This window comes from Puntigrus tetrazona, chromosome 7 (assembly GCF_018831695.1).
Source record: "Puntigrus tetrazona isolate hp1 chromosome 7, ASM1883169v1, whole genome shotgun sequence".
Classification (NCBI taxonomy): Eukaryota; Metazoa; Chordata; class Actinopteri; order Cypriniformes; family Cyprinidae; genus Puntigrus; species Puntigrus tetrazona.
The window spans coordinates 6,363,557-6,378,938 of NC_056705.1; the positions used below are offsets into that span (position 1 = coordinate 6,363,557).

The following is a 15,382-nucleotide window of genomic DNA, read 5'->3' on the forward strand; positions in this document are numbered from 1 at the left end:
AAAAAACACCTTATTTTATCTTATCTTAGCTGGTTTATGAAATGTTCCTTCGTAGAAAATGAACAAATGTGAAAGTGTTTTACATCAATGCAATACCTTTTTTGTCAACCTGCACAGATGTCAGAAAGCTGTGCCTTGTAGTTATAAATCAATATCACTGAAAAAAACCAAACGAGAAACTTTGTAATAATTTGTATTAACTCATTTTAAGCTACTACTATGTACAATCTACTTACTTGAACTTAAATACATTAAGAAATTAAGTAAAGAAAACATAATTATATATAGTTTTGCATATAGAATTATATAATAAAAAACAAACAGTAAAGGTTTAGTGTTGTTTGAAATTGGTCAAAGTTTACTTGGTTATACTTTGATTTTATTTAACACAGCATCTAATGAAACTGTGCTGTTACACTGTAAATAAATACTGGTATAGATATAGACACTTATAATCTACATAATTTCTGCATGAAAACACAGATATCACAGGTCAGATATCAAAGATGAGTTTGTTTCCTTATAAGCATAGAGAGCGTTTACTGTAACTCATGGTTAGTTTGATGTCTTTCGTCCAGTTGCATTTTCTACAATGAATACACACAAAATTTTTTTTTAGCAGCTCAAAATGTGGAAGTCTGAGATGAGCTTTTGTAAAGTGAATTATTCACAACAATATCTGATGCAGAACATGCAGCAGTGTGTTTTTATTTATTAGTTACAGCAGACATTCATCAGCATGAGCAGCATCTACAAGAAGACAACCATGTGATTTAACCGCCATTTTATTTCTAAGCTATTCAGACATTGAGTGCTGCGTTTAGCTAGGAGGGACCTCAGTTAGCTAGGCTTGATAAACAAACCAGTATTTCTTCAAAATGACATTTCAGCCAGAACTTCGACACAAAGGCTCTTGGTGTAGAATATTTTTGTTTAGTAAAGTGCGTTTTTGTCTCTAATAATAATTTTGACATGATTATATTCCTCCAAATCATACATATATTTCCATTTATATGCTAATTAACTTGCTGTGTTTCACATTCACAAAATATTACTCAATATTATTCTTTTCTCCTCTGCGACAAACTGCAGGGTGAAGGCAAGCTCTTCTCTCGGAACACATTTAGTCGATCACCATGAATGACCAGTGAGTTGAAGTCATGTCTTTTCTGGGAATTTATTATTATTGTGCAATTAATTAGTAATTAGTATATATAATCTCTACTGATACTGAAGTGTAAACTGATTTTATAACAATCAGGCACTCACATACTGGTCTTGATCGTTATTAAATGGAAATAAATTGACAAAAAGTATGAAATGAAGGAGCATGGAATTCTATTGGCTGTAATGTGTTTATGGCACCACCTGATGCACAAAATAGGAAAATGCTTTGTTCTCACTGCTAAATATATAGGCTTATTGTGCTGTATATGGATTTAGCTAAATAATGTGCAGCAGACAAGTCTATATGCTAAAGTTATAGGCTATAATTTCTGAAAGATATTATGAATTGTTAAAAACAGCACATTTGTCAGTCATCTATTTAAACATATCTATGCTTTATCTATGCATGAGCTTAAAAAGAGAGTTAAAATGATCATGTGAAAAACAAATTATAATTGTTGGAACACATAGTAATTCAAGAAATTAGCTACAAGCTAAGTACAATTTGTAATCACCTACAAATTAAAATCTTAAAACATTCTAATTTCTGAAAAAAAAAAAAAAAAGTGGAAATACAGCTGGTATAAACTTTGCTTTTTAAATGATTATGCTAAAGACAACAGAATAATGTCATGGACCTTACATGTTTAAAATATTGTTTCAAAGAAATTACAAAGTTATGATTAAATTGCAATTAAAAGTATGAATTTATGTTTTCCATATCATTCCATAACATTTTCAAAGCTCACTTAAAATGACTGTATTTAAATTCTTGCTACACAAACATTGAGAAATATTTGCCACCTTCTGCATTTTACAGCCACGACTTCCACCTACTTAGCCAGTTCTGCTGCTCCATGAAGGACACTCCAACTATACCGTCTGCCTGCAGAGGAAATCTCTTGATGAAACTGCCAAAAAAGTCCGAAAATGGACTTATGGAAAGAACACCAGTAAACCAAGCAAAATCATTCTGCTGGTGGGGGCCGCGCTGGTAAGACGACTCTAATCAACACCATGGTCAACTATTGCTAAGGTGAAGTTTGAGGATGAAAAGTGATGTATAAATCACAGAAGAAGAATCAGAGATCAACAGAATCCACAGACCTCTGAAATCACCATGTATGAGGTCTGTCCTTGAGAAAGAGTCCATGTCTCTCACAATCATTGATACTCAGGCCTCTGGAGACACTAGAGGACTGGACAAAGACCTGGAAGTCGCTGAGGAATTTATCTGCACTGTTTCAGAGCAGGCATGGAGTTGTGAAGTCGACGCCGTGTGTTTTGTGACTCAAGCAACTAGAATGTCTCTGGGACAGACAGCATTACATTATCAGTTCAATTCTGTCTTTGTTTGGGAAAGACATTGTGAACAACATTGTGTTTTTAATCACACCTCTGATGGTCTTCACCCCCAAAATGTCTTCTGCGGCATCAAAAGCTAGAATCCCCTGCAGGCAGAGACAAAATGACCAGCCTGTTCATTTCTTATTCAGCAACAGGCAGACTGAAGAAACGTCACACTAAGAAACGTACGTTCGGAGGCTCAAAAGGCGCCTGGGAAGACAGTATGAATGGCATGAAGAATTTGCCAATCTTTGAATGAAATGAAGAAAGTTAGAGTTGACTTCAGGCGTCTGATGAGCGCATTCAATTTGGAAGCATCCATCTGCAACTTACAGCTGCAGTTCAAGAGAAAAGAGCTGAAAATAGCTGAAAAATGTCAGATTCAGAGGCAATGATGCAAAACAAGGAAAAAGATAGTCAGTGTAAACTATTAAAGTAAAAAAAGACCGTCAAACAGAAGAGTGCCCATTGAGAGTAAATGGTAGAACAGGAAGGCGGCGACCTGCACCGTCTGTGAGAAAACTGTCATGAGTTTGACTGCTGGTAGGTTTCTAATCCCAACAAAATGTGAGATTATGAAAAAAGGCTACTGCACTGTTTGCACGGGAAGGTGTCACCACAGCAAACACGTCAAAGAAAACAAGAAATCGCTGTCAGAAATTTCAAGCGTCATGATGGAGTTTGACTCTATAAGGAAAGAATATGAAAAAAGCCCAAGAAGATTCCAAGACGCATATTCCATTTTAATGGATCATCTTGACCAAGACCTGCATGAGATTGAGGACCAGTCAAGTCTTCTGTCCGAAGCGTACCAGACCATCAAGAAACTTTAATCTGAGATTGGCATTAAGACTCTGCCTTCACTCTTCAGCACCTGGACTTCTTCGCATCCCAGAGTAGGAAAGCTGGGAAAGAAAACTGGGTCCTAGAGCTGGAGAGATGAGGAGAAAAGCTGTAGCTGATGAAGCCAATAAAGATGCTTTGGAGTTATCATCTTAAAGCTGGACCCGACAAAAGCAGCTTTGTGACCAAGGAAATGAGATTAAGACCCAGTAGAGTAAACAAAAAAGTAAATGACTGCATTACAGTAACTGTATATGCAGAGTTTCTAGATAAACAGAATGACTAAGTAATGCATACTAAAATATGAAATTGCATTGTCAAACAATATGTACTATATTACATATGAGATTTATGTTTTCGTTGTTGTCTAATGTGATACCTTCTTATGGCAATAAAAGAAAAGTGTCCTTAGATTAGCCGTTCCTTTTACGCTGGCTGAAATTGTGTTCTCAAGTATGAATGACCCCTGCGGAATTATGTTGTATAATTTACCTTTCATTTACAAAGTTAAACACGTGAGACTTGTGTTTTTTTACTTAAAGCAGCCAAGCATCCTCCGAATGCACATTATACCACAACCAGCTAGAGTTAATAGCAGACAAAAAATCCTGCATTAGAGTTGGCGCATCCTGATGTTAAGCAAGGTTTTGATTGCGACAAAATGGAAAGTAATGTCTCCTCACAATGTCAGTCATGTTCAAAAGTTATATCGATAGAAACAGATGTTTAAAATTACGCTGAAAATTGCACAAGGCAATGCTTTCCCAGGAAAGAACCATCTACTACATCATGAGTGCGTGTGTCAATGGCAGCAACAAAAACCTTTAAAGTTGAAGGGACAGCCAGTACTCTCTCAAGAACCAACTTTTCCTGCAGGAAGAAAAGCAAGGAAAGGTCTTCTCGACAAGCGAAACAGCTCTCAGCAAATATAGACCCCCTCCCGAGAAAACATATGCCTGGAAGTAGGAACCTAGCTTAGTTGGTAATATCTATCTGGCCTGAGGTATAGATAGGTCATGGGAGAAGCTACTTTCGGAGGCATTTGTGTGCCAGTGCATTATGAAGCCACAGTCAGGGAATAGAACAGCTGGCAGTGGCAGGGATTCCTAGAAAGTGAGAATCGCTCGAAACTACCCTAATGGTGATTTCATTCTCTGGGAAAGATGAAACTGTCGTGATGCCTTAGAGGAATTGCAATATGCGGCGTGGACTGCTGTCTTGCCTAACTATTCAGGCAGTTTAACACTGACTACGCATATGTATTTGCTTGAGGCTATGTCATGTTTCCAAAACCAGCTCCATACAAGTTTGCTCTTTTCCCAGTTGAACCACAAGAAGCCCCCAGATGTTTGAGGTGTTGTGCTCGTACAATAGATGTCACAAGTAGCTTATATAAGTCGGGTTTGAGGAGCAGGGCCTTGTCATCAAAAAAGTGAGGATAGGAGCACACTCAGTGAGTTCAGTATGGATGCACAGGAAACAGGGACATCCCGAAAGGAGTGACTGTGCTGATACTCTCAACCGCGAGAGAACAGAAGGAAATCTGTGACAAGGCAGAATCAACACATGAAAGTATGTCTCCTTCAGTCCAAATCCTGGTGTTAGGACACAAGTAAGATAGCATTTCTGCATCAACATCTTGAATGAAACCTGTGTAAAACCGATTGAAGACTTGCAGAGTTAGAATGAGCCATAACCAGAAGATTAGAGAATCTCTGTGCTGGGACGGAAATGAAGAAGGAAGCCTAAAACCTTAGTGGAACCTGGAACTGAATCGCATAGTCTAGTTGGACACAGTCTCCCTGATTCTGTGGTGAAGTAACTGGAGGGATGTCAATGTCCCTAAAGAACAGATCCAGGTAATTTCTGGAGTCGCCCAATGCTACTGTCTTCAGGGGGCCCGGCATCACCCAGCTAATGCCACCTGAGAGGTTTATCTCCTTGAACGTTTTTCTGGGTCGCAGGCACCTTTGGCAAGGGGGCAGATGAGAGAGCAGACTCTTTGCATCTTGATGTTTAGAGTGTTCTGCAGGGAGCAAAATGTGTTAGTGAGCTGTCAACCTGGGAAGAAATGCAGAGCTGCTCACCTGAAACATTAGCTTCTGAAGACAATAATCTCTCCTCTGATGCAGCAATAGACATCTTATACTTCTCAAGCTCAGAATGAGACACTGGGCCTGCCTTGTGGTGGACCAGCATATTTACCTCAGCGGCGCTATGCTGTAGGGAAGCCGGACTTGTGAGGTCATATGTCGAATCCCATTGGCATAAGATCGCCAGTGCAGGCATGAACCATCCACAAATGCTGTCTCAGTATACTTTTAGGCCAGACATAAGACAGCAATCACGTCCATTGTCAAAGGTCAAAGGTGAGAAACTACCACGGCAGAAACACACGGTTAGAAGAAGAAGCATCAGAAAAAAGGTTGGAGAAAGATTCTACAGTATCTTATATACCTGTACATACAAGGTAGCTAATTCCATACCTTTCATTGGACTTTTCTTCTAATGCTCAGAAGAGGTGATTGGGGCTCTAAGTAAGAGAACTAGCCAGCATTTTCCTTTTAATCACGCTGACAGACTGAACTGGTATTACTGGAAAAACAACGGAAGAAGTTTCTATTATTGTTGTTATGTTCACAAATGACTCAAGATCTGTGCTGTGAGAACTCCACAGCGATATGGTCTCAAATGGTGTAAGTAGCTTATGTTTTTATAAACTCATGCTCTTTCAGGAAATAAAAACTTTGAACAAGCAAAAATATAAATTTAATTTGCGTGAAAAATATTTGGTTTGCTTTTTCTTTTGGACTTATACAAGCTGATTGAGCCCAGAAGTTGAATTATCTATATGATTTTTTATTTTTTATTGTAAATTGTGAAAAATGTCAATGCAATGCAATTTCTATAAAGACTACAAACCTATATATTCTTTATATTTAATGAGATATTACTCAAAAGACAGCATACTACACAAAATGTATTAGATTAAGAACCTTAGAATGGGGTTGATCATATACAAAAAGATTGTCAATGGAGCAATGTTATATTTCGTTTCCAAACTTATTAGAAAATACTTTATTTTAATATTTCACACAGAGCAAATAAAGTCATTCAAGTTGGAACAACATAAGAAATAAAATAAGAATAAACCGAATTAAATAATAAACATTTTTGAATAGACTAATATTTGGAACCAGCACAATGGATATACAAAGCCACCTTCAGAAAAACAGCAGCATGAAAGAAGATTTCGGAAAAACAGTAAGAAAATATTATTTGAATATTTGATTTAAACAAAAAATTTGATTATTTATATGCGGCTGGTCAGCTGAATGTTTAATATACTGACTATATTTGGAGGTACTTCTCTCGGTTTTTAAAACATTGTTTCCTACAATTACAATTGTTAAGTTCTCACTCAAAACTTCAAGTAAATGTTTACAATTTACAAAGCACGAGATGATTAATAGGTATTAAGTCTTTTTTTCTTGTTACTGAAATATTTGCATCTCTATTTTCATTTTACAGAAAGCCAAAGATTCTACCACACGAGAACTATCTCTACTTCAAGAGAGTTCTCAAGAGATTCCGTCTACACACAGAGAGGAAAGATCTTGATGAAAATGGAAAAGTTAGAAAATGGATTTATAATAAAAAGGTGCTAGCAAAGCCAAGCAAAATCATTCTGCTGGTGGGAGAGACTGGTGTTGGAAAAGACAGCTCATCAACTCCATGGTCCAACTACTTAAAGGGAGTGAAGTTTGAGGATGAAATATGGTACGAAATCACAGAAGAGCAAAGCAGAGATCAGTCAGAATCACAGACCTCTGAAATCACCATGTGTAGCGTCTGTCCTTTAAAAGAGTCCCATGTCTCACAATCATTGATACTCCAGGCTACGGAGACACTAGAGGACTGGACAAAGATCTGGAAGTTGCTGAGAATATAGCCACTCTGTTTCAGAGCAATGATGGAGTTAAATGGAAATCGGCGCTGTGTGTTTCGTGATTCAAGCGTCTAAGAATGCGTCTCTCAGATCGTAGCATTATATTATCAGTTCAATTCTGTCTTTGTTTGGGAAAGACATTGTGGACAACATTGTGTTTTTAATCACACACTCTGATGGTCTTCCACCCAAAAATGTCGCCGGTGCCATTAAAAAGCTAAAATCCTGCAGGCAGAGCCCGAAAGCGGTGATCCTGTTCGTTTTGTTCAACAATCGACAGGCTGAAACCGGCGCAGAGAGCGTCTTGTCCGAGCTCAAAGAGGCGGCCTGGGAAGACAGTGTGGAAGAGATGAAGCAATTTTTCAGTCTCTGGATAAAATGAGCAGAAGAAGTTTAGAGTTGACTTCAGATGTACTGATCGAGGCGCCGATGAGTTGAAGCATGCATCTGCAACTTGGCTGAGTTCAAGAGAAGAGCGAAAAGGCTGAAAAACTTCAGATTCAGGAGGCAATGATGCAGAAACAAGAACAAGATTGAGGAGCATGAAACTTTTGCAATTCATTTTAAAAAGACAGTTAAGATGAAAGGTGCCCATTGAAGTGAATCATGGAAGAACAGGAAGGCAACAACTTGCACTGTCTATCAAAAGAAAACATCATGAGTTTGACTGCTGGTAGGTTTCCTAATCCCAGCAAATGTGAGATTATGAAAAAGGCTTCTGTACCGTGTGCTCAGGGAAGTGTCACCACAGCAAACACGTCAAAGAAAACAAGATATACGTCATCAGAAACTCCAGCATGCAGTTGGAATTTGATTCCACATAAAAAGTCAATATGAAGATGTCAGAAAGAAACTTAAAACATTTCTAATTTTTATGCAACATATTGAGAAAGATCTCAAAGAGATTGAGGACCATAAGTCAATTCTTCTGTCAGGCGTGTACCAGACCATCAAGAACCTGTCTGAGATTGCGTTAAAACCCGACTCTGCCTTCACTCTTCCAACACCTGGACTTCTTCATCCCCAGAGTGAGAGAAGCTGGGAAAGAAAACTGGGTCCTAGAGCTGGAGGAGATGAGGAGAAACGCAGAAGCTGAAGAAGCCAATAAAGATGCTCTCAGTTATCTTAAAGCTGGTCTTGCAAAACTTTTCTGAACTGGTAAATGAATTGAAACCAGACCTTTTATAAACAAGAGGTTTCCCTAAGCAATTGTAGTTTTGTAATATAAAGTAAAAAAAAAAACTTTTCTTAAAATACGAAATTGCACCATCAAATTTTGAAACATTGTTTTGTACTATTACTTGTAAGGAGTATATTTTGCATAATGAGTATTATGTTTATTGCTGTAGGTTTATACAGTTTTAAATGCTCATGGTAATAAAAAAGTGTAACAAAATCCTTGAACAATGTCAAATTCCAAATGCTTCACTGATTAATTATTCTATTGATTTCTCAAATGATCAAGTCTATTGTATTAAAAGAAAATGTAAAGTTCATATATTAGGAAAACTGAAAATTAATTAAATTAAAATAATTTCCAATCTGTAATGGGCAGACGAGGTGAGAGGTGTGTGGATCCAAACTCAAATCATTATTGTAGAATATGGTCAAAACAAGCAAAGCAGAGGTCAAACAGGTTTGTCAAAGATAATCCAAAAGAAGTCCGATAAACAAGCAAGGGCCAATAACAGAGCAGAAATCTAAATACCAGACAGAGATTGGAACACGGAAGAATCAAACACGGCAAAAACAAGACTAAACTATGCAACAGGGGAAACAGGCTAAACAACACTCAGCGGTATGATCAGAAACTCAGCTGATCTTAAATGAACAGGATGTTACGTGTTCGTTGTTAAATGGGGATGTAGTAACATTTAAGTGAGATGCAACTGCTGCTAAGAACTGCAATAAAGAATGTCCGTGAGGCAAACATAGATGTTCAATCAATCTGCATTTATTTTAACAGTTTCTTTTTAAACAGAAGAGATAGATTCATAAACTTAAAAGAGAAGAGAAAAGTGTGAGGGTGACGCCAAATCAAAGAAAATATAAAAAGCAAAACGATCCTAATAACTAAGGCCCCAACCCAACTAATCTAACTAACAGAAAGAGAATGTAGAAACAAACCGAGATCTTCAGCGTATCCAACGCCCAAATAAACTACACTACCTAATAAAACAAAAGTACACGGGTGGCTGTCACTCCTAACCTAAACATAACATGAAGTGAACTAAAGTTAAACTAACTTACCTACCCCTTCTCCAGCATTCACTCAAACAGGTCACGAATGGCCGCAGCCATGCCGAATTACCAACGCTAACAGCATATTAAAGCTTATATACAGTTCACTCAAATAGTCTCTAGAGTTAAGCAGAAATTGAATTGCCTTCGTGACACAAAGGGGTAACAAAAGTAAGTCTTAAATTAACAAAGTAATAACGACAAAACGACAAAAGACAGTTTGCCACAAGATTGGACAGCTGCCCGCTGGCTGAATAGGAAGACGACTGACAACACGCAGGCAGCACCAGGCCGCTTTTAAAGTGGTAGGTCCGGCCTGATTGGTTGCCCAAAACTCAGTCGTCACCCAATAGGGAAACCTAAATATGAGAAAAAAGTAGAGGGAGAGAGAAAACAACAAATACAAAAGCAAACAAATACGAGGACGTAACAAGGATAACAAGTTAACAGGGGGAGAAGCTAATGAGGAAACTAACAATTCAGGCAGGAACAAACACTTCAAAATAAGAGTCCAAGATGGGAACATAGACTGAAACTGTGACACACTATAGAAGAAACACAGATGGTCTATTTAATTTCATAAAACACAATGTTCCAGTCCTTGATGCTAATTTGTCAATTTCCATGTTTTATTCACTATATAATGTGACTAACAGCTTTTTGCTTAACCCACAATAAAGCCTGGCTTCGCTGATCACATCCGTATCCAACACCTATCAAGCAACATAAACAATCCCTGTACTTTTAATACAGAACTGTTTCATGTAGACTTTTAGCAAGGAAATTCCGTCTTAATGAATGCTGGCGTTATATTGCCACAATCACAATCTCCCTAACTCTGTTCGGGAGGCAGACACGCTCTGTCAGTTTAAATCCAGATTAAAGACACATCGTTTAAACCTAACCTACACATAACTCACTAACACACTTTTATTATTCAAATCCGTTAAAGGATTTTTAGGCTGCATTAATTAGATCCGCTGGAACCGGGAACACTACTCCTAAAATACGATGTACTTGTGACATCGTAAAAAAAATGGCATCTACTCTAATATTAGTCCTTTCTTTCTTAATCTGTTTCACAGTTTGTATCCAGATCAGATGGTGGCTCAGCACCCAGAGATTATGTTTATCAGAGACCAGAACACCTAGATCCTGATGCACACACACACACACACACACACACACATACACACACTAAGTAATTTACACTATCTGACACAGCTGTGTTTAAATTGAACTGGAAGTTAAGTGCTGGGCGTCCGGTCAGAGGAGAACTGGCCCCAACTGAGCCTGGTTTCTCCAAAGGTTTTTTTTTCTCCATTCTGTATGGATGGGGTTTTGGTTCCTCTGGCTTGCTTTGTTGGGGACGCTTAACTTCTAGCGATGGAGACCGCATTTGATAACAAATTGTTCAATCTCGTCATTATACATCCCTATCATTGTATTGTTCTACTTTATACTGTTTAGTATAGTATAACTATATAAATAAAAATGATGGATTTATTGATTGATTTTAATTTTGAGGCCACGTTCTTCCTTCCTCCAGTAGTTAAAGTACAGAAGGAAGAAATATTATTACATGTTTTAATTTTCTAATGTATGATCATTGAGTTATAATGAAGGAAACTTAATCAACAACTGAGTGCTTTGTTGTTTTCTAGATAACCTTTTCGCTCATGTTTCTTTTAATCATGTGACAGACTAAACCGGTTTTACCTGAAAACGTCAGAGCATTCTCTTCCTTATAGATATTCCACAAATGACTCAAAAGCTTTTCTGTGAAAACTCTACGACGGTATTGTCTCATATGGTGTAAGTGATACAACTACATTATCTCTCAGTACATAAATAACTTTAAAAATGTTAAATATTGGAGGCTATTATTGTAGTTCTATCTTAACTTACTTTCTGTGAATCATTTTTCTCTTTCTTTCTTTTTCCTTTTTGTAGCATAGTGTTATTTAAGCAGACGTTGACAATATCAATCTGGTTTTCTTTTCTGAATATTGTAAAGACGGTTAATTTTTACTAGAAAGTCAAATATTGCATAGAACGTTGCACTATAGATTTAAGGAGATTTTACTCAACAGACAAAATCAGAAACAGTTCAAAGGTTTTTATGCAACTAAGTCCTCAGTTCACTTTTCATACAGATGAAAGTTTGACGGTAAATTAATCTTGAACAATTAGGCATCTAAAATGACTAAGAAAAGAATAAAAACACAAAATTATGCACAAAGGATATTTCGAGAAATCTCCTGTTTTTTGTTTATATGATGGTCAGTGGAATCCAGTGTTTATTCTTCACACATATATTTTGTTTCCACAGAAAATCAAACAGGATTGGACCGACATGAGCGTGATTAAATAATGATATGCATGTTTTTGAATGAACGGTTTCTTTAACCCCAGCAACAATGGCATTAAACAATGACCACCGTCGTCACAACAGCATGAATGAACCTTCTGATATGCAGTAAGAGATCGTTCCTATGCATTACTTGATTCAATGAATCATAACATTTTCAAAAAAGCACAGCTAGGCCTTTTTACAAAAATGTTATTATTATTTGAAGGCTAACTTGGCCTGAAGTAAACCATTTATCTTTAAAACATTAATTATATTGCATAGCAAAAAGTCAGTATTTTTATTTGATTTAGTTTTAAATTTTAACTCGCAGGATCTGCATCTATTTGCATTTTCTAGAAAGCCAAAGCCTCCACCACGCAAAAGACTATCTCTGATTCATGAAGGTCCTCCAAAACAATTCCGTCTACACACAGAGAGGAAAGTTCTTGATGATAAAGGAAAAGTCAGAAAATGGACCTATGGGATAAAAGACACCAGTAAACCAAACAAAATCATTCTGCTGGTGGGAGAGACTGGTGTTGGAAAGACGACTCTCATCAACACCATGGTCAACTACTTACTGAACGTGAAGTTTGAGAAGGAAATATGGTATGAAATCACAGAGGAAGAAGCAAAGGACCAGTCAGAATCACAAACCTCTGAAATCACCATGTATGAGGTCTTTCCTGAAGAGAGTCCCATGTCTCTCAGTATCATTGATACTCCAGGCTATGGAGATACTAGAGGACTGGACAAAGACCTTGAAGTCGCTGAGAATTTATCTGCACTGTTTCAGAGCAATGACGGAGTTCGTGAAGTCGACGCTGTGTGTTTCGTGACTCAAGCGTCTAAGAATCGTCTCTCAGATCGACAGCATTATATTATCAGTTCAGTTCTGTCTTTGTTTGGAAAAGACATTGTGGACAACATTGTGTTTTTAATCACACACTCTGATGGTCTTACACCCAAAATGTCCTCGGTGCCATTAAAAAGCTAAAATCCCCTGCAGACAGAGACAAAAGTGGCCAACCTGTTTATTTCTCATTCAACAATAGACAGGCTGATGAACGTCACACCAAAGAACGTCATATTCAAGCCCAAAAAAACGCCTGGAGAGACAGCATGGACGATATGAAGAAATTCTTTGAGTCTCTGGATAAAATGCGCAGAAGAAGTTTAGAGTTGACTTCAGACGTCCTGATCGAGCGCATTCAATTTGAAGCATACATCAACAATTTACAGCTTCGAATTCAAGAGAAAGAATCAAAAAAATCTGAAAAAGTTCAGATTCAGGAGGCAATAAAACAAAACAGGAAAAGATTGATAAGCATTCAAACTTTAGAATTACAATAAAAAAGACAGTCAAACAGAAGGTTCCCATTGAGAGCATGTCATGGAAGCACAGGAAGGCGACGACCTGCACCGTCTGTGAGGAAAACTGTCATGAGTTTGACTGCTGGTGGGTTTCTAATCCCAGCAAATGTGAAGTTATGAAAAAAGGCTACTGCACCGTGTGCACGGGAAAGTGTCACCACAGCAAACACGTCAAAGAAAATAAGAAATATGTAATTAGAACCATAAGCACAACAATAGAATATGATTCTATAAAAAAGGAATATGTAAAAGCCCAAGAAGAAACCAAAAGGTTTTGGTTGTAATGGATCACATTGACAAAGATCTGCAAGACATTGAGGAACAAAAGTCAATTCTTCTGACTGATGCTTACAAAACATCAAGCATCTGTCTGAGATCGCATTAAAACCAGACTCTGCCTTCACTCTTCAGCACCTGGACTTCTTCATCCCCAGAGTGAGAGAAGCTGGGAAAGAAAACTGGGTCCGAGAGCTGGAGGAGATGAGGAGAAAAGCTGTAGCTGATGAAGCCAATAAAGATGCTCTGAGTTATCTTAAAGCTGGTCTAACAAAACTTTTCATGACTGGGCAATGAATTAATTTAATACCGATGAACCAATGAACATGTAAAATTAATGAAGGTGACTGTCTGTATGCCAGTTTCTACAGGACGTATCCTTCAGATATTTTCTATTCTGCAATTTCACTTTCATCTCCTCATTCATTTTACAACTTTCAAAGCTTTATATATATATACTTACAGATCAATATCAAATCTTAATTTTATAGGCAGAAGTATTAATAAGGTTTGTATATATAATAATTTAATATTGAGCGAATGAGTATAATCAATCAATCAATCAATCATTTTTATTTATATAGCGCTTTTAACAACACAGGTTGCATCAAAGCACTGTACAGTATAATGTAGAAAAATACAATGGCGGGGATGTATAATGACGAGAGTGACCAATTTCTTATTAAATGCAGAGACGGTCTCTGTAGTCAATTCAACGATAGTCACTAGAAGTTAAGTGTCCCCAACCAAGCAAGCCAGAGGAACCAAAACCCCATCCATACAGAATGGAGAAAAAAAAACCTTGGGAGAAACCAGACTCAGTTGGGGTCAGTTCTCCTCTGACCGGACGCCCAGCACTTAACTTCCAGTTCAATTTTAAACGCAGCCGTGTCAGTTAGTGTAAATGACTTAGTGTGTGTGTGTGTGTGTGCATCAGGATCTGGTGATTGGTCCACGGGGCGCATCTAGGTGTTCTGGTCTCTGATGAACATAATCTCTGGGTGCTGATCCACCATCTAGTCTGGATACAAACTGTGAAAACAGATTGAGAAAGAGACAGGACTAATATTAGCGTAGATGCCATTCGTTTTACGATGTCACAAGTACATCGTATTGTAGGAGTAGTGTTCCTGGTTCCAGCAAATCTAAGTAATGCAGCCTAAAAATCCTTTAACGGATTTGAATAATAAAAAGTGTGTTGGTGTGTTATGTGTAGGCTAAGTTAAAAGATGTGTCTTTAATCTAGATTTAAACTGGCAGAGTGTGTCTGCTTCCCGAACAGAGTTAGGAGATTGTTCCAGAGTTTAGGAGTTAAGGATCTGCCGCCTGCAGTTGATTTTGATATTCTAGGTATTATCAAATGGCCAGAGAAATGAGAATGCAGCGGACGGGCAGAACTATAATGTGATAAGAGCTCGCTCAAGTATTGAGAACTAAACCATAATAATCTTCCTTTTAATAATGCAATTGAAAACAATGCCATTGGTACAAAAACTGAAAACAGTATAAATAATACTGCACACAATTTCAGTCTTCAATAAGGAATTATTTGTAAGTATTATACGTTAAAACTGTAAGGAGCAAAATTAAAAACCTGTAATGCAATAAGACTAATCTGAGAAGGGATATCCAAAGGAACAAAAGGACTTCAAAAAGAGAATAAACAAAACCCTCTATCCCTGTGTTTTCCTGCCTACCCTCCTTCTGCCCAAAAGAGTTTGCTTTAAGTTCTTTAAGAATAAGGTATATATGTCATATGTCTTGTGAACCTCAATTTCATGTTTGGTCTCATTTGAAAGGTCTCAGTGCGATTGGTAAATTGGTCTCATTTT

The 15,382-nt window shown here is 37.5% G+C and overlaps 2 pseudogenes; both read left to right on the plus strand.

The window, feature by feature from the left end:
* The first annotated feature begins 6,819 nt into the window (after positions 1-6,819).
* On the plus strand, positions 6,820-7,843 carry LOC122349438 (annotated as a pseudogene).
* Positions 7,844-11,260: 3,417 nt separating this feature from the next.
* LOC122348982 lies at positions 11,261-14,180 on the plus strand (annotated as a pseudogene).
* The last annotated feature ends 1,202 nt before the right edge of the window (positions 14,181-15,382 follow it).